Raw genomic sequence first — 20,475 nt, 5'->3', positions numbered from 1 at the left:
AACCGTGTGGGAATCTGGGGAAGAATGTTCCAGAAAGAGAGACTCTCAAGGACAAGGACTCTGAGGCAGGGACCAGGCTTGGTGGGTTTATGAAAGAGCAAGGAGCCAGAACAGCTGGAGCGCACTGAACAGGGCAGCATGGTGGGAGGTGAGGTCAGAGGTTTAGGGGACTAGATCGTGAGAATATGAAGGGCTTTATTGGCTTTTACCTTGAGCGAGGCAGAGCCAAGAGACGGTTTGAGCAGAGGAGTGACGTGACTGGACTTACAGCTTAAATAAATGAAGGAATAAATGAATGCATAGCAGCCACCATATCACATCCTGGTTATGTCTATGCCTGTCTATGCTGCTAAGCTATGAGCGACATGAGAGTAGGGACTCTGTCTTAAATTTTTTTGTATCCCTAGGGTTCAACACTAATCATGCCTGTCCTGGCTTTTCCTGGCCTACCAATCAATAAGAAAAGACCAAAAAAATAGGCAAAAGAAATATTCAAGGTTAGGAAACATAGGAAGAGACTGGTTCAGTTGCTTTCTTAGGTATTCACCCAGGAGAATGAAAGCAATGGGTCACAAAAAGACTTGCATATGAATGTTTATAGCAGCTTTATTCATAAACAAAAATGTCAGCAGCCCAGGTATTCATCAATAAGAGAATATATATTTGGATAGTCATACAATGGATATTGAATATGCTATTCAATAATAAAGCAATATATGCTGAATTTATTCAACACCACTCAACAATTAACTATTGCAATGACCTAGATAAATCTCACAGAAATAATATGAGATGAAAGAAGTCAGACACAAGCAAGTACAAACTTTAGGGTCCCATTGATAGGAAGTTCCAGAATAGACAAAACTAATCTGTGGTGGAAATGTAAATACCGTGGTTGCCTCTGGAGGATGGGGGCAGAGATTGACTAGTTAGGCACGAAAGGGAATTTTCTGGGGGTTGCATTCTATATCATGATAGAGATCTGGGTTACACAAATGTATGCATTGTCACAACTAATCAAATGATACACTTACGATTTTTGCATTACCCTACGAGCATTTTACAGAAAACAGAAAAAAAAAAAAAAAAAGAATCCTAAGCAAATATTGAACTCCAGGTAATGATATGCATGCTCCAGTGTTTAGGGAGGAAGTGTACTGATGCCTGTAACTTACTCTGAAATGTGCCCCCCAAAATAAGAATTGATGGATGAATAGATCAATATGTGCTAAAGCAAGCCTGGTAAAATGTTAATTGTAGGACTACATGGTGGGTAAGTGGATGTTCGCTGTACAATTCCTCCTACTTTTCTGTATGCTGAAATTTTCTTAATAAAATGTTTTAGGGGGCAAAAAGAGGCTCAGTGATCAGAGACGTGCAGATTATGACACTCAATCCTTCACCTATCGGATCAAATTACAATGAGACTGTCTTCCAAGCACTGGATTGCAAAAATGTTCAAGACTAGTGATACCCAGTGTATGCGAGGGTGTGGGGATTCTCATATACTGTAGATGGACAGGACTATGACAGTGCCCCTGCCAAAGCCATTGGCCTGGATGCCCTGTGAGCTTCCTTCCTGTCCCCGAGTGGCCCGTCCTTTACATACAATGTATACAATGTTGTATCCTGTTTTTTACTCAGCATTAGATTATCAACATTCCCCAACTTCTTTAAACAGTCTTTGTAAACATTGTACTTAAAAGAAAAGAGGCATTGTCGGATTTGGGTGTTGTGTTTTTTGTTTTTTGTTTTTCTTTATGATTACAAAGTTCATTGTAGAAAAATTAGGATATACAGAAAAAGAACAGAGAAGAAAATAAAATCCTCTGAAAACCTACCACTTAGACATGTTGTTGGCCCTTCCCCGTCTCTTCTGTGCACACACACACACATTCACAGAGATTTTTATGTTTGTGTGCTTTTTAACAAAATAGAGATCATATAGGGCATTGTGTTTTATGACTTGATTTTCTTAAAATTCTTCTGGGACGTGGTTTTACAGGTTGCCTGTTTCTTTAATGAGGGCCCACATTATTTCTCCATCGTTGGGGTCCAGGTAGGGTCAGCCTGGTATTGCTACACCCTTGGGGAACCCAGGGCATGGACAGGTCCACCAACACAGATGTTAGAGGTGTGCAGGCTCCTAGGGATCAGAGGGCCTGGCACGGGCACCCATTGATTCTGGGGCCACCCCATTCCCCTGGCCCCTGGCCTGGCTGCCTCACAGCCCCCCACCGCCCACTGCTGGGCTCAGCTCAGAGCCGAGCCCATTATGGCTCTCCCTCAGGGTTCTGCTGCCTGTCCTGGCTTGTCCTGTCTGTCCTCAGCTGCCCTGTCTAGGCCAGGTTGGGTGAGGCTGGGCCCTGAGTCCCCCTGAGGACTGTGGGAAGAGCCAGGCATCTGGAACCAACAGTCAAAGAGTCCTGCTTCAGCAAGGCTTTTGGCCCAAGAAGCAGCCTCCGTCCAGCCCTCAGCCTGGAGGAAACCCCTGTGCCCCAGGCCTCATTGTGTTGTCAGGATTTCCCGTTTCCTGACCGCCTAACCTATTTATGGGCCACAATGGCTGCTTCCCTGGGGAGGCCTCTACTGTACTTGAGCCCATCCTCTCCCGGCCTCTGGACTTGGCCCATTTGTCACATCACAGACCCAGCCTGGGCTTGCTCTGGGGCAAGGACAGAAAGTGGGTGTCACCTCAAATGCTAATTCAGTAGATTGATAGAGCCTGCCAGGTGCAGGGTGAGGATTGTGAGGCTGTATCTGGATTCAGCAAGAGAGAGTATGACAGTCCATTCACCTTGTGGTGCTGAATGACTTGGGCTTACCGCCTGGTGACAACAACCCTCTGCTGTGGCCCAACTTCCCTTCTAGTCTCATCTCCTACCTCCCTTCCATGCTCCTCCCCTCCAGCCACAGGTCCTCTCTCCTAGGAACACGTCCTGCCTTTTTCTGTCTCAGGGCCTTTGCTCGTATTGTTCCTCTGGCCTCTCACACCCTCCCTCACCCTGAGCAAGATATATCAAATGGAGCATTCAGCCCCAGTTAGCTGTTCAGTTCAACAGTTCTTACTCAACCTCCATTTCAAAGGTCCATTTCAAAGGTCACATCTTCTGGAAGGCTCTCCTATGGCCCAAGACTGGGCCACCCCCCCCCCCCCCCACGAAACCTTGATACCCCATTCTAAAGGAGAGGCCACCAGATCAGTTTTGTGGGTATCTTAAGTCAAGCTCTCTAGAAGCAGAGCCTGAGGGGGGATTTCTTGTGCAAGTGGCTTACTGAGAGCCTCCATCCACAGGAAAGGGAGGGAAGCAGAATAGGGCAGAAGAGGAAGCTGAGTGAGACGTGGTTTCGGGAGAAAGCTTGCCTCAACCCGATCCCCCGAGGAACTCTAGAGCATGAATGGCACCAAAGATGTTGTGGACTTCAGAGACATGGGGCCTGGGCTGCTATACGCCCATGTCAGTCATTGCTTATAACTTCCTGGGCATCTCCAGGTAATGTGGCGCCCATCAGCCAAGGGCAGCCTCTGGATGGGGGTGAGCAGAGAGCAGCCAACAGCATAGCAGCTGAGGGAAGGGGCACCAGCCTTGGAACCTGGGTGGACACAAGTAGCACCTGCCTCAGGGAGTGTCCAGCACCCATGCCATGTGTGAGTGCTCCAGGGCAGGTGTGGCATTTGAGTTACCGCAGAGCTCAGAACTGGGCTCCAGAGAGAACTTAGCATCTGACAGACTAAGCTGAGCCCAGGGAGGGCAGCAGCTTCAGGACTGATACTGGTTGAGTCCACGGCCTGAGCCCAGTTGGTGGGGGCCACCCTCAGCCCCGAGGCCTTCCCAGCAGGCCCAGGGACTATGCCCCTGGGCCCCATCTCCTAGTTGTGTCCCACCTCCCTCCCCGTGGTTGTGTTTCTCAGCCTGGCTGTATGTCAAGCAGGCTCTGGGAAGGCCATAGGCCTCCGTGTAGAGTATGCTCTGGACTTGTCCCCAGCTCTGTCCACCTTCTGCTCCTCTCTCTGGCTTGGACATCATCCCTATACAAGTCCCCTCTAGACTGGCAAGCAGGATCCTAAATGCCTCCTTCTCCTGGAAGCCTCGTCAGACTTGCCCACAGCCCAGCCAAGGGGCCTCTCAGCTCTACTCCCTACCCTAAAGACAACTTTGAGATTTACATGATAGAAGATAGTTTGTGCAAGAGCCTAAATATTGGAAGCTTCAAAATAGCCTTTCAAAAACGAGTTTTTTTAGGTCACCCCGTTTTACAACCATACCTCCACAAAGACAGACGTGCCATGGTGGTATAAGGTTGTGAGGCTGGCCTGCCTGGGTTGTAGGGGCCGTGCTGATGGTCCTGATGGTCTTGATGGCCTGTGTCGGGTGGTGGCAGCAATGTCCCAACAGCCAGTCCTCTGATACCCTCAGTGTGGTGCTGGTGGGTTATCATGGGCTTGGGTGGGTGGCCACCACTGACAGTCTGCATGATGCTAAGTGAGTATACATATTGGCCTAAGCTTTGCCTTTCTATGCTTACTGTGCTCATTGGAAATCAAGGTCTCTGATGTTCAGAAATATGGTTAATTATGGAAATAGGGGCTAAATGATAACAAATCTATACTTCATGCAGTCATTTAGTACTCCACAACCTGTACCAGGACCTGGCATTCCATACATATCAATGGATGGATGAATGGATGGATGGATGGGTAGTTGGGTAGATGGGTGGGTGAGCGGGTGGATGGATGGATGAATGGGTGGATGTGAATGAATGGATAAGTACCTGTCTCACAAATACAGAAAATGGGGTTCCTAAGAGGTAGTATCATTTGCTCGAGGTGACAAATAAAAGCAAAACCATGATTCCATACTTATTCCTAGGGTACCCCAACCCCACAATTTGGGCAGCATATCAGTATGGAGGGAGGAGGAGATAAGAATGAACAGGTGTCTGGAGAAGGGGAGTTGTGAACTGATCAGGGAAAAGGTGATTCTGGGGAGTGGTCACCATTCTTACTGCTTCCTGCCCCTTGGTGGTGGTGGTTGGGTCTCCAGCCTGACCAACCCAGGGGCTGATCTCTGGGACTGAGGTCATCCAGCCACAAGGCAATGGTGTTTACACTGAGGAGAGGGAGTCAGGGTGCAGAGAGAGGGTCTGAGGAAGGACTGGGTCCCTTTGAGCAGCCTATAGGAGGAGGGGTCCATGCCCAGAAACGGGGTGGGGGCTGGAGGGGTGTCCAGAAGCCTCACTCAGCATCCCTAGCTCACTGAGTGACCTATCTGGGGAAGGCAGGGAAATTGTGGTAGGGTTTGGGCCAGGCAGAAGACAGAGAGGAAGGGGAGTATGCCTGTGCTGATAGCCCCTCCAGGAACTGGTTCAGTTCATGCTTGGAGGAAGGAAGAGAGAAAAGCCACCGCCTAGACCACCAGGCAGGAAGCTGCAATCCCGGCTCTGCCTCAGATGTGCTTTGCAACCTTAGGCACTAGACCCCCCCAGGGCCTCAGGACCCTCACTGGCAAATGGGGACAGTAATAGCACCTGCCTCAAGGGTTGGTGTGAGGACGACCGGTGTCCAGGGAGCTCAGGGACATGTTCCTGCTCTTCCCACCTTGGCTTCTGTGATCCTCACGCCAGCCCCTATTAGGGAAGCAGGGCAAGGGTCACACTCACATCTCAGATGACAAAACTGAAGCTCCGGGGAATGAGCTCAGGCTCAGTTCTCTCCCCTACTGATGCACCCTGCCTCTCCCACCCTGTGGTTGCAGGTGATGATGGCCAGGCTCCTCCATTTCCCACCTGTACTTGGGCTGCACCATAAGTTCACACACACACACACACACACACACACACACACACACACCCCTCTGCAGGACTGCCTGGGCTCAGCTGAGCTAAGGGTGGGAGCCCGGAGCAGAGCATGGTTTTTCCAGCTGCTGGGCTCCTTCTGCCAGAAAGGGAGGGAGTGGAGGGGGGAAGGGGGGAGGGGAGGTGGCGTGGCCGCCTGTTCTCTGGAAGGATCAGTTTTTCCCTGGAAACACTCAGTGGAGTCCTGCCCTCCACCCCTCTCCCTTTTCCTGGAATGAAGGCTTGGGGTGGAGAGGAGAAGGTCCCAAGGCCACCTGGATGCACACACAGTCACGTCACCAGCCCAGCTTTGGCTCCAGAGCCCCTGCCCCCACCCCATCATCGAACCCAGGCTCCTAAGTACATCTCTGCCTCATTGAGGAAAACCGAGGCAGACAATCTGAAAACCATCGTCCTCCACAACTGGGTCCTGTCAACCCAGAGGAACACGATTCAGTCCATGTCTTTTGAGGGGTCATGGTGACCAATCCCCTGCCTCGGGGAGGCCAGGGGCCCAATGAGGGGCCACTTCCCTTGTGGGCCTGCTCTGTTGTGTAATCAAGAAGTTCCTGGGGCGCCTGGGTGGCGCAGTCGGTTAAGCGTCCGACTTCAGCCAGGGCACGATCTCGCGGTCCGTGAGTTCGAGCCCCGCATCGGGCTCTGGGCTGATGGCTCAGAACCTGGAGCCTGTTTACGATTCTGTGTCTCCCTCTCTCTCTGCCCCTCCCCCGTTCATGCTCTGTCTCTCTCTGTCCCAAAAATAAATAAACGTTGAAAAAAAAAATTTAAAAAAAGAAGTTCCTGCTTATTCGGGTGCCTACAGTTAAGCAACAGACTCTTGATTTTGGCTCAGGTCATGACCTCCAGTTTGTGATATGGAGCCCCACGTAGGGCTCTGTGCCGAGAGCGCAGAGCCTGCTTGGGATTCTCTCTCCCTCTCTCTGCCCCTCCCCTGCTCTCTCTGTCTCTCTCAAAATAAGTAAATAAACATTTAAAAAATTAAAAAAAAAGTTGTTGCTTATATCCAACCAGATCATCCCCATTTCCTCCTCTGTGAGCTGGAGAACAGACTAGCCCCCACCCCCTTCCCCAGCCAGCGAGGCCTGGGCTTGGGGTGCAGGGCATGGGGGGCACCGGCAAGGGAAGGTCTAGGCCAGTAAGGACTGGGGGAAGTCCTCTGGCCTCTCACTCCTTTGCTTGGCTATGGCCTAGATCTTTCTCCCTCCCCCTCACTCCCTCTCTGCCTCCTGCTTCCTCTGCTACTACCTATGTTCCTCCTCCTTCCTCTCCCCTGTCCCTCTGTCCATTCTCCGGCTCTCTCCTCACTCAGCATCTCCCTCTCTCTGAGTGCCTCTCTTCTTGCCTCACTTTCCCTTTCCCTGCTTTCTCCTTTGCTTTCTTGCCCCCTTCTCCCTCTTGTTTCTGTTGGGTCAGTGGCTCAGCCACCTCCTCGCCACCACTCCATTGGTCCCCACTGGCTCCTTTCCAGCCTCCCTTACTCCTTGACCCATCTCCCAGCTTCTCTCTTCCCCTGTGGTCCCCTCCTGCAGGCTCACATCAGACCCCTGGAGAGGGCCCGTGGCTTTCTGGATAAAGTCCCTTCTGTGGTACCAGACTTGCTGGCCCTGCCCCCACCGAGTGCCTTCACCCACTCCTGGCACATCTCAGCTGAGGGCCTGTCCTTCCTCTGGGCCTCTGCACCTGTCCCCTCCATCTGCAAAGCCATATGCCCCACCCCAACTCATTTCCAAGTCACTTCCAGACTGGGACCCCTCCCCACCCCCTGGGCTTTCATGGTCACCGTGTGGTCCCTCATGTGCTCCCCATTTCCTGCCCAGCTCTCTCTGAAGGCAGGTGTCTGTCCAGCACAGAATGTCAAAGCTGCGAGACACCTGACATGGCTTAGTGGTGGGAAATCCAGGGATATGCTAGCCAGGAGGACTCCCTAACAGGCCAGTTGAGGCAGAGTTGGTGGGGGGAGGGTGTGGGCTCTGAAACTACAAGCCCAGACCTTTCACTTTATGCTGGTGAGTCAGGGCCCCCTCTATGGGGTCCCAGGCAGGCACCCCTAGATCCTGCAGTGTGCGACTCTGCTCCCAGCGTTGCTGGCTGATCAGTGCCACCCCGGCAGGCGGCCCTGGGGCCCAGCAGACTGTAAATCACCACCATTGTCTGCCTGGTCCCAGTCTCGCCCATACTTTAAAAGGGAAGGACAAGAATCTCCCCGCACTGGCCCCTCCGCCCGCCAGTCGAGAGGCTGGTGCAGCAGAAGAGAAAGAGGGTCTTTATGCCCACGGGCAGGAGGGCACCACATCCCCGCCCAGTCCCCCGACGATGCCCTCTGGTGAAAGGAGCCTTTGTGAAGCCCCCAAGACCGGCCAGAGCAGACACACGGCCCGCCCCAAGTAGGAGGCGGTGGCAGGCAGCTGGGGGGTGCTGTGCCCCCGGTGGGGGGGTCACAGGCCACCGTGGGGGAGGCCTTGGGGCCCAAGGACCTGAGGCAGAGGTTGAGTAGTGGCAGGAAAGGAGAAAGGCCACGCTCAAACTGTGGCAGTTGAAAGTGGGCTCACAGTTGCCGCGTCCTGTGTACACACAGGCCCTGACCTTGCACGGCTGTGAGGGCCAACTTCCTGCAGACCTGTCACAGGGGAGGACAGCCTCCCCACCTCGCTGAGCCCCCCCCCACCCCGCCCCCCATGGCTGACTGCTTTCTCACCTGCTCTGCCCCACTCCCGGCTTTTGAATGGCTGGGCAGCCCACCTGGGGACTCTGTGATGCCATTCCTTCCCCCTCGAATGCTCTTCCCAGCCTCCTTCTCTGAGAGCCTGCTCTGCCGGCTCTACCTGCCCTTCCCCACCTTCCCCACCTCCAGCCTGCCTCATCCTTTATCACATCTGCATTTTTCTGTCAGTCTCCCCAGCTAGATGGGAAGTTCAGTGAAGGAACTTCTGTTCATTTCTTTCCTTTATCTTGCCCCTGGTGCACTGTAGGTAGACGCTGAATATTTCTGTGAGTGCATGAACAGATCATTTCATTTCACTTACCCTTCCTCCTACCCTGCGAGGGAGGAACAGTGATTCTCTGTCCTGGGACCGAGGCATCTTCCTCAAGTTATACACTGAGAAAGAGGTAGAATTGGGGATTTAGAGTCAAGGCTGGTGGACCCCAAAAGCCATGCATTTAACCTATGTGCTCCCTACTTCCCCACTCCTGCCTGGCAGGATCCCAAGGAGAGAAAGGCTTAGCCCTTAGGGAACATTCTTGACTATGCCCTTGGGAAGCAGCTCTGGAGTTCAGGTGGCCCAAACCCTCCCTTGCAGGTTGCATGGGATCCAATGTGGGGTCCTCAGGCACAGTGCCCTCTCTGTGACAATGGGGGTGGGGGGGTGGGCGGCAGCTTAACTGCTCTCTACACCTCACAGCTGCAAGTCTGACACTGCCCAGCTATGTATCATTAGGCAGGGTTCCTGCTCCTTCTGGGACCTCAGTGCCCCACCTCCCACACCAAAGTGGGGCAGTAGCTCTGTCTAGAAGGTGCATCTGTGAGGAACACAGGTGAAATTGTGCAGGAAAGGGCTCCTGGGACCCGGACAGCAAAGCCCCAGATAAAGATGTGTCCCTCGCCCCATCTGCAAAGGCCTGAACCTGGCAGGCAGCTAGGGGTGGGAAAGATGCCAGAGAAAGGCTCAATCCCCCTCGGCCCTCAGCTGGGGGAAAAGGCTGAGCCAGGGCTGCCAAAGCCGTGAGTCAGCCGTCCTTGAAAAGCCAGGCAGCCCAGGGCCCGGCACCATGGAACCCAGACCTCCTCTGTGGTTGGGGAAGTAGACAGGGTCTCCCCAGGGAAGAGCAAAGCCACCCAGCCAGGAGCCATTGGGACGTGTCTCTTCTGAGCCTGATCCCTGGACCTGGAGTGAATGCTGGTAGCACCCGCTGGACGGCGCTGGCCCCTGGGATGGCACTTCCTGACAAAGGCCATCCTCCCTGCATCCTGCTGCCCCAGGTCCAGAAGCCCACAGTGCCCTCCCCCAACCTAGGGACCCTCTGAGCCAGGGACAGGGCCTTAGAGAACACCAAGGCAGCCCCTTCACTGTGCAGATGGGGGAGTCATCCTAGCTGCTGGGTCACACAACCAGCCGGTGGCAGAGCTGAACCCTGAGGCCTGCACTTGGCTCTGCTCCGAGGACAGGTCACTCAAGTGCAGCTGCCCCTCTCAGCGCTGGGTTGGATACTCCAGCACAGGCAGACTCTGACTCGGGAGGGGAGATTCCACCCGGTGCCCCCTCTTGCCCCATCCCTCACCGCGCACCCTCCCCCCCCCCAACTCATGGTCTGGCCACATGGAATGTCCTGCTGTTCCCCAAACTGGCCAGGCCCTCTCCAATCTCTGGGCCTTTGCCCACGTTGTTCCTTCTGCCTCGAAAGTCATTGCCTGTTCTTTTCTCTGGCCAACTTGTTCCACCCTTCAGCAACCACTGCAGACAGTAGACATGGACTCCTCCAAGAAGTGCTCCCTCTCCTCTTGCCCTGTCTGGATTCCTACCTATCACAGAGGCCACTCTGAAGGGCTGTGGTTCTGCCCCGGCCCCAAGTGCCAAGGCCAGTGCATAGCAGGGCTCAGTGAGGGGCCTGCAGATGAAGGGGAATGAGCTCCCTGTGGTGGAGGGTCTCTCGGATGGGGGGGAGCACCCTGCTCCTCCCTCTCACTTCCCTCCTCTGACCACTTAAGTAGCTGGGAAGATGGAGGGGCGCCTGGGAGCTGGAGAGCCGCTCTCCCCCAGGGTGCCCGGGTTGCCTCACCCTTGGAAGGACCAACTCCACCCCATTTCTCACTTCTGCTTCCTGAGCCCTTACTGCTAACTGCCCTGCTCTCTGTATTTCCATGGTCAAATTCCAGGCACAGGAATTTGAAGGCTGAGTCCTGTATCACCAACCAGTCAACAATTCAGCACCCAATTATCTCCAGCCAGAAGCCCAGGGCAGGTTGACATTCCAGGGACGCAGCGATCCACTCAAAAGTCCATGCGTTCATTGAAAAAAATGTGCTCTGAGCACCAAACCTGTGCCAGGCACTGTCCTCAGTGCTGGGGACACAGCAGGGAAGAAATGGATGCAGGCCTTGCCCTCTCAGGGCTTACAGTCCAGTGGGCTCCTCCCTCCTCCCTGCACTTCTGGGAGCCTCCACCTCCCTCCCTGGTGAGGATTTCTTCCTTTCTCCTCTTCGTGAAGCCCCTTTTGGAGCCCTCTGTGAAGGCAGGCACACAGATCCCCTAGAGGGTGGCCAACCCGGATGATGTCCGTGAGGATGATGAAACAGGGCAAGAACAGTCACCATGACAACACCCGTGGGTGCAGGGTCCTGCCCTAAGCACTGTCCATCCAGTTTCTGGGGATCCCCACCAAAGCCCTAGGAGGGGCTTATCACTATCGTAATTCCTGTTTCTGTAAATGGGAAGGCTCAGGGAGGCCCACTTTATGGCCTGAGTTCACAGGGCTGGTAAGTGGTAGAGCCAGGGTTCAAGCCCACCATGGTAAGCCCTAGAGGGAAGGGGGTAACCTCTGGCCGCTTGGCTCCTTCTGCCCCAAAGTGCTCTCACCTGCTTGTGATCCCACAGAGAAGAAGGGTAGATGCCACCAGAGGGTATGGTCTCCACCAAACGTGGTTTCTGCTGGGAAGGAGGTGCTGGGAAGGTCTGCCTGGAAGGGGGTGAACAGTGACCACAGGCTGCCCGCCAGCCTAGCCCCTCACAGGCAGCCCTTCCCACAGACCCACTCTCTGTCACAGGGACCTCCTTTTCCTCTCCACTGTTGCCAGTGGCACAGGGGCCAATATGGGAGGCTGTATCCACCTTCCCCACCCCTCCAGCTAACCCAGACTACACTTAGGACGCTAGCTCCGTATTGGGCATCCCCGATCTCGAGCCTGTTTCCTCACTGGTCTCTACAGCCCCAGCCTCAGGGAGGATCATGTCCCGCTCCCCAGCACCCCTCATAATTAATCATGTGGGCTGCCCTCCCAGCCAGGCCCAGCTCTGGCCCCTCCAGCCCACCCTGTTGCCAGGCCCCAACACAGCCATCCGTTGTCCCCTGGTCAGAAGCCAGTGACCAACTCAAAATAACTATTTCCCTTCCCTCCAACACAACTGTCCTTCCTGGGGAGGACAACAGCTGCAAGGGATTAGGGGTGGGGAACAGAACCAGAGAGCCCCCGACCCTCAGCCCTACACTCAGGCCCAAACCCACAGAGCTGGAGGCCAGAGCTACAGGCATGGGGGTGAGGAGCCGACCTGCCCCAGTGTCCGGGGCTGCCTTCTCCCCCCGGAACGAAGTCCTCCTCCCCATGAACAAGGAGCACCAGGGGAGCTGAAGGGCAGCAACCTCCTCAGCCCGACCTCAGCCCGACCTCAGCCAGGCCCACCTGTGGCCAGTCCTGGGCCTACCCCCAAGCCCAAGGTTGCTGCCTGTGGAGGAACTGCATGCTCTTGCTACATAGGAAGCTGGAACGCCCACTTCTGGCCTTTGCATCTGCTGTTCCCTCTGCCCAGATCGCCCTTCCCTTTATAGCCCGGTGTCCCCACCTCCTAGCCCCTCAAAGCCCTCCTGCGTAGAGCCTTTCTTGAGCTCCCAACCCCCTAACAAAATTCAGAGGCTGGAAGTTACAGCTCCTACCTGACCACACACCATCTGTGATGGTACTTCTCACGGGAACAGATGCCCGGCAAGGATGACACCACAAAATGGCAGAACCACCCTCGGCTCGAGGAGATGCAGGGCTCTTTTGGATCCCGTAGTTGAACTGGACTGGCCAGGCCTCACTTTGAGCAGTGACCTCTCACCCAGGGCCAGTTCAGGCGGAAGGACAAGGAGAGGCATGACTGGGCCGGAGAGGGCCCCGGGATGCTCGGAGCTGAGTCCCCAAGGCCGGGCTGTCACTGCAGTGCCCACCTCAGGAGCATCTGTGCAGGACTAGGGCACTTGCTACTTCCGAGTGGCCGCTGTTCTCTCAGGGGGGCTCCTCAGTGCTGAGCTGGAGCTGGAGTCTGGCCTCGACTTACCATCCATCCCTGGAGCCACCCTCACCGCCCACTACCCCCTGCTGGCTCCTCGCACCCACCGCGCGGTCCCTGGCTCATTCCTGGCTCCTTCCATGTCGTCCCTTTCCTGGGGCAGGCCTGATCATTGCTTTCTTTCTCCAGGTCTTGGTCACACGGGCTCACGAGGCCACATTCACAGCCCCCGCCCCACACAAACACGAGAGCGGGCATGTCCTCACGGACCTTCACCTGGCAAGTGGCATTTTCCTCCTGCCCTTGGCCTTTTCCCTTCCACCTCACCCTGCGAACTTTGAAGACAATCTTCCATTACGTATATTTAAAAAAAAAATTTTTTTTTTTAACGTTTATTTATTTTTGAGACAGAGAGAGACAGAGCACGAACGGGGGAGGGTCAGAGAGAGAGGGAGACACAGAATCTGAAACAGGCTCCAGGCTCTGAGCGGTCAGCACAGAGCCTGACGCGGGGCTCGAACTCACAGACTGCGATCATGACCTGAGCCGAAGTCGGACGCTCAACCGACTGAGCCACCCAGGCGCCCCTCATTACGTATATTTTTGGTAAGCCACCTCATATACGTTTCGGGACTGAGATGAGATATATGTTAGCCAGTAAATAAATATTACCTGCTCTTCCTGTGAATTCATTTAATCCTTTGCTACCCTTGCCTGAAGGCACTTGTGGTCTGAGGATAAGGGGGCAGCACCCGGAAGGGGCAGGTCCTACAGGGGATGGGCTGGCTACGCTTCCATTACCTGTGTCACTTAGGTTCTGGTAAACTGTGGCCACCTAGGAACCACCCCAAAACCTCCTGGTTTAAAACAACGAAGGTATTTTTAATTTTAATTTTATTTTAGAGACAGCATGAGCGGGGGAGAGGGCAGAGAGAGAGACAGAGAGACAGAGAGAGAGAGAGAGAAAATCCTAAGCTCAGCATGGAGCCTGACACAGGGCCTGATTCCACAACCCTGGGATCATGACCTGAGCCCAAATCAAGAGTCAGATGCTCAGCCGAATGAACCACCCCCGTGCCCCCAAACCAGTACCGTTTTATTTGCTCCTGGTTCTTCCACCTTGGCCGGGTTCTCTGGGGCAGTCCCTTGGCTGGTCTTGCTGGGAGCCACCTGGGTAGCCTCACTCAGCTGCAAGCTGAGGCCTTGCTTCTCCGCGTAGGCTGGGCCTCCTGGTCAGTCCTCGTCTGGCTGTCTCTCCACGCAGTCACCAATGTGATCACTCCAGCAGAGTGGCCAGGCACAAAGAGCTTCCATCAGTGAAAACCCAGAAACTGTCAGGCTTCCTCAAGACTTTGCCTCAGAGCTGGCACAGCATCACCTCCGCCACATCCCGTAGTTAGGTAAGTCACAGGGCCAGCACCACACCAGGTGAGAACACTCGGCGGCTATGTTCATCTCAGGCCACTGAATCAACAACATACACGGGACGCACTGGAAGGAATATGTGACAAATTGTAACGGTGGTAATTTGGGGTGGTGGGAATATGGGGGCTTTGAACTTCTCTATTTTTACATTTGAGAAAAAGACAAGAAATAAAGGGGAGGCTGAGACAAGGCATCCAGTTCACTGTTCTGAGAGGAGCTGTCCCCGACAGCTGTCATGGCAAGTCGCCTTGACTGCCGGGGAAGCCGGGGCCTTTTGGCCTGATGGGGCCCTAAGAGGGAAGCTATTCCTGACGCCAGGACCTGGGAAATGGGCCTTTGGGCGGGGCCTAACAACAGGCCTGAAATTTAGGCTTGAGACATACTGTCTGAATGAAGTCAACAGCGGCCAAGGTATCTGGCCAGGAGTGAAAGATGACGCTCATCACTCATGATGCAATTTCGAACTTGCTTCCCATTCCCAAGGTTCATCACTAAAATGCACCCTGGGTGTTTTTTAATTAATCCAGTGATCCCTCACTGCCCAAAAGGATGGTCCAAAGACCAGCAGCATTAGCATGACCTGTGGGCTTACTAGAAATGCAGAATCTAGGGCCTCACCCCAGACCTGCGGAATCAGAACGTGAATTTTTACAAGATTCCCTAGATGATTCTTATGCACAATCACATTTGGGAAGCCTGTTCAAATCTGTTCTTAAAAACACGATTATACTACATTGAAACTATTTTTTCTTTGATGGTGATAAAGTCTTATTGTTTTAGTGAAGGCATTTAAAACAGCATTGTCCAATTAAAATTTTCTTTATCTGCACTGACCAATATGGTGGTCATTAGCCAGCTACAGAGCGCTTGAAAAGTGGCTAGTACAACAAAAGAATTGAATTTTCCTTTAAATTTAAATTAAATGAAATGTAATTTAAATAGCCACAGACTGCTAGAAGCTTCCTGCTACTGTATTAGCATGGATTTTAAATCGACTTCATTTTTTAAAGGTCCGTGCACCTAGAAAATTGCAGCCGGGCTCCCCAGGGGATTTTGCACAGCCATGAACTCCTTGTTACAATGTGATGTTATGATGGCAGAAGAACTCTATGGTGTTTGAACCCAGCTCCTGGCCAGAACTCCTAAAACCTTTGTAATTTCCTACTCCGTTAAGGTGCTAGGAGCATCTCTTGTTTGCCCTTGCTTCCTGACACAGAGCTCCCAAATCCCTTGGAGTTTCCTGGGTGATGGGAATATCTTTTGCTCTAATGAAGTGACTCTTGGCAGGCTCCTTCCTGGCTACCTTCAGCACAGGGGTTGGTGACCTGAAAGACCAAGCATGGTCAGAAGCCTGGGATGTTCAGCACTTCCCCCCACCCATCCCCTGGGTTCATCCCCATGATAAGGCCTCCATAAAAATCCCTGAAGTATGGGGTTTGGAGAGCTTCTGGATGCTGGTGCCTCTGAGGCTCATGGAGCCCCCAGTGGGAGGGGAAGGTGGCAGCCACCCTGGGTTCCCCACACCATGTAAACTCAGCCTTCTGGGAAATGTGAGGTGACCTGAAGCTCCCTTCAGGCCTCAACAGCTTCCCCGAGCAAGTGGGGTTCAAGGGGACAGCTAATGCCCTTTTCCCACAGCAAAGGCTGGTGGCCCCTGTGGGGTTCGCTGCCTAAAGAAGCTTGAGGTTATTCATTTCCCTTATTTGGGGTTGCTGGGATTCCCTGGGGCCGGGGCCGGCCCAGGGCTGGCAAGGAACTTGTGTCGAGTATCTCCGTTCCCCTTCCCCTCTGCCAGCACACGGACCAAAGTGAGCACAACCTCCGGGAATGAATCTCTACTCCCTGTCATTATAACTTCGTCGTTGGTGAAATGAATCCAGTCCAAACATGTGAGTGGCCAGAAATGTTATCTAGGTACCTCTGTCCCCAGTAGACTTGGGGCATGAGAACTTGGCAGGCCCAACCACCTAAGATCTGCAGAAGGTTTGAGTCTGGAACTCCTATAGGGAGTTCACTGCCCCCATCCCCACCCGCAGACCCTTAGCAGCAGATTCCCGTGGGATCCTGCTCTCCCCTGCCACCCATCCTCCTGTTCCCCATGGACGTGCATCTGCAGAGAGCGAACAGACGCTTTGCCAAGCTTTCGGTGGCAGGAGTCTTTTTCATGTGCTCCCTAGTCACTGTCGCACGTGGGGTCTGAGATTTGCTTTCCCAGCAGCACACCTCCCGGTAGCCAGCTCGGATGGGGAGAACTGTGGCTTCCCACTACCTCTCCTAGGCGGGGGCTCCTGACAGTCACCAAGAACCTGACATGTTGGCATAGGTAGGTTTCCAATACCAAAAAAAGAGGCTTGGAAGGCTTCTGTTCTTTAGACTTCAAGTGAACATGAGGGCAGCCTTGGGGTGGGGGCAGCTTTGGAGGGGGCCTTGGAACCCAGGGGCTACTGTGTGTACAGGCCTATTCTACTATATCGACTGACTTTACTGTATTCCCTCCCAACTGCCAGGAGGATTCACAACTTAAGACTTGATGGAAGACAGCTGGGGGAGACCCAAGTGATGAGAGAACTCGTGAGAGTCCCTGTTAACATTTATTACCTTCATGCAGTAGAAGGGCAGCGGCTGTCAGTGACATTCGACACCCCTTAACGAGGGGCTCCAGCCACCGTGTTTCCATATCCTACCCTTCACATACTGTTTTGCTTTGCTTCAGACACCATGGATACCAAGAGGCACAATTTTTCCAAGGCTCGTGCTCCATCCAGATGTGCAATGCCTTGCGGATTTGCGATTTGGAGTGTGCCTACCATAGCTCAGGGGCACTCGTGGTTTGCATCACAGGACTCCGTATTTGCAGGCTCTGGAAAAGGTGCAGAGAAGGAAGTTCCGGACTAGAATTTTGTATCAAAGGAACTTAAAGTCTGAGAGGGGCTTTGCTTTATGCTTTCCTTTCTTCCCAGCATCTGGCCTCTCTGCAGGTATGGCATCGATTCTTGCTCTTGGAACAGCTTCTCAGTGCCAGAAACACCACAAATCACCAGGGGAAGGTGTTAACATGCAGATTTCTCAGCCAGATTTAGATCTCCTGAAAGAAAATCTGCATTTTAACGAGCTGGGCCTCAAGCGTATGCATTTTAATAGGCCAGGGCTAAGTAATCGAAATTTGACTTTTTTTTTTTTTTTTTTTTTTTTTTTGAGAAATACAATCAGAAGAATATACTCCACAGTGTGATTCAAATTGTAATGAAGCAAACATCGGTGTGCAAACACTCCCCAGGTTGGGAAATAAAGCACTGGTGGTCCTTGGAAGTTCCATGAAGCCCCTCTCCTGTCACTCATGCCCCCATCCTCCCACCCGCATCCCCCACCCCTGGGTGAAACAGTGTCCTGAGTTCTGAGATACCCAGCCCCCTTGCTGTCACTATGGCTTGTCATTTATAAATGCATCCTGGAATATGTTGTTTTGCTTATCTAAAAGTCATATAGAAATGGAGGGGCGCCTGGGTGGCTCAGTCGGTTGAGCATCCAACTTCGGCTCAGGTCATGATCTCACAGTTCGTGAGTTTGAGCCCCATGTTGGGCTGTGTGCTGACAACTCAGAGCCTGGAGCCTGCTTCGGATTCTGGGTCTCCCTCTCTCTCTGCTCCTCCCCTGCTCATACTCTATCTCTCTCTCTCAAAAATAAGTAATCGTTAAAGAAGTTTTTTTTAAGTCATACAGAAAAGGAATCACCCTTGATATACTGTACCTTGCTGTCTTCACCATGCACGGGAGTCACGCTTCCTCCGCTGCTGCACCTGTAGCTGCAATTTGTCCCTTTTCGTTGCTGTATAGCTTTTTGTTGTGTGAAAACAACACATCTCGCTCGTAGGCATCTCTTCCAGCCCGGCTCTGAGGCACACTTCATGTGTTTTCCCCATCAGGCTGATTTTGCTGAGGAGGAAACAGCAGGTCAAAGAAGTCAAGTGATTTAAGAGCCCAGTGCGGGGGTTCAACAGCCTGAGTTTGAAATCTGCTTCCGCCAAGGGGGGAATCACTGTGTGAGCTCAGGAACACTCATCTCTGTGCCTTGGTCTTCTCATCTGTAAAACGAGAATGGTTCCTGTTCCAGTGCTGCGATAATTCAGCAAAACAAATACCGTAAAGCAGGTAAAACTTGGCCTAGCCCCTTCAAATGCCTTCAGATCAGAAATGGGAACTGGGGCTTCTGTTTGGCTTTATACTATTTTTGTGGTTTATATTTCCCATGAACATAGGCTACTTTTATGATCCATTAGTGAAACAGAAACCTTTGCCCTACAAGCTTTTCACTCTTCACCTCAGCGCTGAAGGTAAGTAAGCTAACATGCAGCCATGAGGGGACAACCAGGCAAGGCCCACTGTGGAGACAGAGCCGAGTCTGGCCTTGAGATCTCTCCAGCAGTGGGGTCTGGCCTGGCCCAGCCACCCAGGGGGACATTCTCTCACATCTCACTGCTCTCTATAAAAAGGGCACACCCAGACACACAGGATGCCGGTGGACAGGGGGAGTGCCCATGCAAGCAGGACAGGGGTGGCATGTGACTGGTCAGGTGATCCAGGTCCTTGTCCCAGCCCATGTCTCCCTGGGCTGTGGCATCCTCATCAGTAAAATGGAGGAAGAGGAAGAGAGGGCTTAGACAAGGAGAGCGCCAAAATCTTTCTCAGTGAATTCTCAGTGAGGCTTTTGGCTAAATCTGCTGAGGTGCTGGGGAAATCAGCTTGGAGGTCTGTCCCTTGGCATGCCTGACTTTCCTGAGAGACACCCCAGGAGGGGGCCAGTCTGGCTACAGGAAAATCATTCAGTGGGCCAGTGGCAAATAAGGGCCACAGTGGATCTGCTCTCACCCAAGATGAATCCTGTTGGGAATGGTTGCACACCTGTCCCTTCAAGTTCACGACAATTAACTAACACTCTCACTTGGAAGGCAATTCCTTCTAAAACACACCATGACCTCCAAGGCGCCTGATAACGCGACCCTGCCCACTTCAATTTCTCCACTGTAAGGTCACTCTGGCCCCAGCTCCAAGGAGGCTGCTAACCCTCACAGCCTGTCCTTTCCTTCCTCCTGTGCTCAGCCTCCTAATGGTTTGTTGCCGTCTTCCTGGTGAGCTGGAAAGCCGAGGGCAAGGGGCCGTGCACTCGTTGGTTCCACAATTCACACTGGCCTGGGTCCAGCTTAGATAATACACCCCATCACCCCCAACGCCCCCTCACTTCCTCTCAAATGGATATGCAAAGCATCTGGGAAGTGGACAGCTGTCGCCTTCCACCCCAAAGAGGGAGGTGAGGTAATCCCCATACATAGTCTGACAAGTGCCTTGGGGTGAAAGGGGCTCTGTGTGGAGGAGAGTGTGTTGCTGTGTTTCTCTGGACTTCCAGGAGCACTTCCCTGATGGCCTGGCACTGAAGAGAGATGAAAAGTTAACCAGATTTCCTCGCCTCCACAAAAGCATCTTTCTTTCAGGCCACAATAGACACCATGTTGGAAGGAAGATTTCAGCGTCCAGTGACCAGAGATAGGGAGCTCTATTGAAGTCCCTGGCCACCCCACCGCCACCCATCTCTGAGGATTCCAACTATAACCCTGAAGGCTCAGGGGACAGGCCCACGGGATCTAACAACAACAACGCTACTATGTTTAAGGATGGACAAGGGGACAACATTCAGACGTGACTGGGGCTGGCCCTGTTACCTGGGCTGACGGCCCTCTGTGTGTTGACCCCAACAGAGGGGCAGCACCCGTGAAAGAGGCGGCTCCAGTCGAGTCGTTAGCAGGAAGAGAAAGGGCAGAGCTGTCCTGGGCCCACCCAAGTGTCAGGCGCTCGACAACTGTGGGGAGAAACGCAAACTCGGCAAGTCACACGAGGTGGCAGCGGAGCACCTTTCCCTCCAGACCCCTGGCCCTGCTGCGGCAGAGGTCTGCTGCTTACCCGCAGCGCACTCTGGAGGGTACAGGTTGTGGGAGAGGAGCGCTTCTTGCCATTTACTTTCACAGAAGGCCGTGACGGCAACAGCAAATTCAGCACGGTTTTTATGTCTCACCGAAGTCTAAGTGGCTGGTGCCCACGCTTCCAGCGTCATCCCTGTGGGACGAAACCAGACCCAGGGGGGATTCCCCGGGAGGGCCCAGTATCTAGAATGGCCTTTTGTTCTTGACTTTGAAATTCTTACATTACTTTTCAAAAACAT

At 53.2% G+C, this 20,475-nt stretch overlaps 1 long non-coding RNA gene across 2 annotated transcripts; it reads right to left on the bottom strand.

The window, feature by feature from the left end:
• Positions 1-3,832: 3,832 nt before the first annotated feature.
• LOC125152364 (uncharacterized) lies at positions 3,833-20,072 on the bottom strand. Of its 2 annotated transcripts, XR_007147162.1 has the most exons (7): positions 19,979-20,072; positions 18,013-18,346; positions 16,863-17,124; positions 13,932-14,330; positions 11,430-11,529; positions 8,880-8,953; positions 3,833-5,628 (listed from the first exon to the last, which is right to left on the bottom strand). It is a non-coding gene; the product is annotated as an uncharacterized LOC125152364 (long non-coding RNA). The 2 variants fall into 2 exon arrangements; XR_007147161.1 differs by lacking the exon at positions 19,979-20,072 and having other exon boundaries at positions 18,013-18,505.
• Positions 20,073-20,475: the final 403 nt, after the last annotated feature.

This window comes from Prionailurus viverrinus, chromosome E2 (assembly GCF_022837055.1).
Source record: "Prionailurus viverrinus isolate Anna chromosome E2, UM_Priviv_1.0, whole genome shotgun sequence".
Classification (NCBI taxonomy): domain Eukaryota; kingdom Metazoa; phylum Chordata; class Mammalia; order Carnivora; family Felidae; genus Prionailurus; species Prionailurus viverrinus.
Note: the sequence above shows the minus strand (reverse complement) of the source record. Positions and strands in the feature narration are given on the sequence as shown.